Genomic DNA, 4,222 nt, shown 5'->3' with positions numbered 1-4,222 from the left:
ACTTTGCCCTCCTCTATGCAGAAAAGATTCAATATAGCCTGGGGATTCATATCCAAGGACAGAAATAGACTGAGAAAATCTTTCTTAATCATTTTCCAAAATAAATTTAGACTGTGAAAGACTGGGAAGAATATTAATCTGTTTGATTCATACACACTCTTTTTTAAGAGAAATTAATTATGCAGCAGAAGCATTTAGCATAAAAATACAAGCTTTGAAATGTGAGTGTAAAGTGTAGTACAGGGAAATAAAACTGATAGAAGGAGACTGAAGGAGGCTAATGAGAAAAATGTGTGGAAGAGCAAAACCATTTGACAACACAAAACATTATGGACCATGTATTGTTTCTATCACCAAGAATTCCCCAAATAAAAGGCGTGGAGAAAACCATCATTCAGAAGTGGGAAAACAGAGGGACTGTAAAAGTGAAATGGAGTTCTGACAAATGATACTGTATAGAATATGGATTCACAGACCAACAAAACAAAACACCCCAGCAGCAGCAAACTAGAATACTGTATATTCCAGCTGAACCACAGGTGTTTCTGCATATTCATCTTGCAAACTGGCACACTTACTTGCCAAGGCTGCTGAACTACTTCTTTTACATCTCAAACCATAAAACCCCCCAGTCCTTTCACAGGAATCACTTAATCAAATGAAGACAGACCAAAAAACATTATTTTCATGGTTCACAATACTATCAAGTTACATGCCTAAGAGCCACCATTTTAAATCATAAATAATGAGCTAGCAAGTGTATAAAACTAGTACTTGAAGAAATGATAAAAAGACAGGAAACTAATAAAAATGCAGATAGTCCAGAACATACCTAATTGCCCCAATTTTAGAATAGAATAAGCTTGTATTATTAAAGCAAAAATGATTTCTATCAAAAACTATGTTTCCCAGAATTGAATACCACTTGTGGTGGCTGCTTGTGATCTCTGTATATGTTTAAGGAGTTCAGTTGGCATTAGCCTGTTATTCTAAATACAAGCAGGGAAGAACTACAGTTCCTAATGATATGCAGTTCTGTAATTTAATTAGAAAGCTTTCGTCTTTCAATATTTTAAATAAAAGCTAGGAAAAAAACTCTATTTTGACACCAGCTCTCCTTAGTAGCAGCATTTCTCAGCACACAATCTGGAAAGGTCAACCTGCCAGACAACAATACAGAAAGTAAAAATTAAAGTGAGGGCAAAGAAAATCATCGTCAGATGAAACTGCTCTTCTGCAAAAAGAAAGTGATATTAAGATTCAGCCTGTGAACACATTCCTCAGTTATGAGAGAAAACGTAATTCTTGAAATTCTGTTCACGACATTAGGGACAGAAAATCAACTACAAATTAGATGTTAGCTTGGTTAGTACTCAGATACCGTAATTATTACCACAATATTAGGATAACAATCAAATAAAAACATTCCAGAAAAACATTTTAACCCATTTACTAGTGTCAGCCATGCTATGCTTTGATTTTATCAATGTATCCTTCTGCAAAAAGGTTAAATTATGTTTTCAACATCATGTAAAATCAGCTCTGACTCACAGCTCACCACAGATTCCAAACAGGAGGCAAAGACCCAGTTTTCCTTTCAGAATTTCTCACATATCTATGACCTTTCTGTGGGCAGCTTCAGAAAATGGGGGGAAAGCCATTCCAAAGAACAGTACCAAAGAAATCACACAGCACTAGGGACATTTTCCTGGCATGAGATTCTTAATAGATTACGAGAAATAACACAGAAGCAATTTCTGTCCACAGAACAGATTTAAAAGGATTTTGTTTCAAGAACAATAAGAGGATGCTTAAAATTTCTTGTGCCGAAAGCTACATTAGGTTCTCAACGTTGAGTAATTGATATCCCTACAATCTAAACTGTGGAATTACTATTTCCCCAAAGAGAATATTTTTGGGATTTGCAACTCATCTCAAAATCTCAGTGAAATGAAATCAGCAGAATTTCCCTAATTCTATGGAACACAATTCCATTGTGTTCTATGACCCTTCAAATACTCAAGGAAACAGACTTGTTTACACTAGAACAGCTGTGACTGAAAATCTGGGGTGAAACCTCTAAGAAATGGCAATATACATGAATGTTCCTTTCCACAGCAGCCACAAGCAAACAAGGAGTGGCACTCGTTGGCACAGCCTCTTGTCCACATACAGGAGAGTGGCCAAGGCAGTGCCAGCCGTCTCAGAGAGATGGGCAAGGACAAGAAAGGGCTTGAAGCTGTGCCAAGAGAGGTGTACACTGGACATTAGGAAGAACTGCTGCCCAGAAAGGGGCATGAGATATGGGAATGGTGTGCCCCAGGGGGCACTGGTGCAGTCACCGTTGCAGTAGGTGTTCAAGGTAAGCCTGGCCATAGCACTCCAGGCTCAGATCTGCTTGCCCTGGTAACCATGGATCACAGGCTGGAGTTGATCTCCCAGAACTCTTCCAAGCCAGTGCTTGGATTCTGTGACATCACAGCCTCTGGGGCAGCATGGTGCCTGGCAACTGTCCCCAGCCACCACTGTGCCCCACAGCCTGGGCTGACCTCGGCGAGGACAGACGTCCAGAGCGTGTGTGCTGGTGGCAGCTTCCCCAGAGCACCATGGCCGACCCGGTCCCCTGGATCCTGCACTTTTACCTGCTGCTGCTCCTGGGCCATCGTCCCGACCCATCCAGCCATCCTGGGCCGGGCACGGGCCTGTATCTCGAGGAGCTGGAGCTGCAGGACAGGGACCCTGAGTCAACCACCCCATGCGTGGATATATCGTGGCTGTCCTGGACGTGCCTGTTGGTGCAGCTGCTGGCCACAGGCACTGTCCTGGGATGGCGCCGCTACCGAGGGCGCTGGGGAGGCTGGAGAAGGGTGAGGGATGGGGGTCAGGCAGGAAGGATGGGCTTGGACCTCTTGGGCAGCCCTTTGGCCAAGGCCCCATGGCAGAGTGGAGCTGAGCCTCTGGCTGGGAATCAGGCCAGGGCTGAGCTCAGGGACAGCCCCAGGCAGAGGCAGCCAGAGCTCTGCTTGCTGCAGCCTGGCCAGGCCTGGCTCTCTTGCTCAGAGCCCAAAGGCAGCCCAGAGAGGGGCCCTGCTCTGCCCCTCTGCCCCTTCCATCGGGATCCCTGTGCTTTGCCTTGCAGAATCGGCGCCAGAGGCCCCGCAGCTGCTGCCCAGGACAAGGTTGTTCCTCAGAGCTGATCCAGCTGCTGAGGAACAACCATACCCTGCTGCAGCAGTTCCTGGAACGCTGCTCCCAGCAGAGGGCCCAGAACAGCAGAGCAGCACAGGGGGCCAGCCGGAGGAGGAGCAGGAGGAGGAGATCCTAAATCTTGTCCCAGCACTAACCTCCAGCTCCATCACCGCATGCAGACAACTGCAGGGAATGTGTGACCTTTGCCAGCCCAGGCACGGTGACATTCCCCATCTTAGGCCTAAGAGACACCCCATCCTTAGCTGTAGCAACCCCCACCACCTTTTCCACAAGAAGCTGACCTTCCCCTTAGTGTTCTGGTTCTAAGTGTTTAAGTAATTTAGGCATAAGGTTTTACCCCATAGTCTTCTAGTCCCCCTGTATTGTAGACTTTTAGAGCAGTAAAGTGAATAAAGTTCATGTTCTCTACAAATCCTGTGTTGTTTGCTTGATATTCCATCCAGAGGGATGGGTTTGAGCAGGAGCTCCAGACTGCCTGCAATGGAGAGCCTGAGTGCAGCAGCAGCATTTGCAGGAGTGCAAATGGAGGGCAGCTGGAAAGAAGATGGTGGGCAGTATTCTCCTGCCTCCATCTTCCCAGGAAGAGTCAAGTCAATCCCTGTCTGCGCTCTGCTGGGAAGGGTCCCTAAAGGCTCCAGAAGATGTCTGGGTGGCTCCAAAAGGGGCTTGCAGGACCCTGGGGCACCAGGGAAGGAACAGCATCATCCCAGGAATGCTGTGAGAGATTCCCCAGAGCGGCCCAACCTGGGGCCCGGGCAAGGGATGGATTCAGGCAGGCAAATACATCCAGGGGCTGCCTGGGCTATGGCAGTGAGGCCCAGCCCTGTTTCATATCTTTCTGCTCTTCATTTGTATTTAGTCCTTTGTATTTATCCTCATGACCCTCACAATGGGATTAGATTTCTCTTTCTTTCAAGACAAAACCTTAGTTATTTTATTTCCAGTAAACAACCATGTGTATTACCAGCTTAAATGACTTCTTTCTGACTTACTCTGAATCTTGCTCCTTTAC

This window comes from Erithacus rubecula, assembly GCF_903797595.1.
Source record: "Erithacus rubecula genome assembly, contig: scaffold_391_arrow_ctg1, whole genome shotgun sequence".
Classification (NCBI taxonomy): domain Eukaryota; kingdom Metazoa; phylum Chordata; class Aves; order Passeriformes; family Muscicapidae; genus Erithacus; species Erithacus rubecula.
This window is presented reverse-complemented; position numbering follows the sequence as displayed.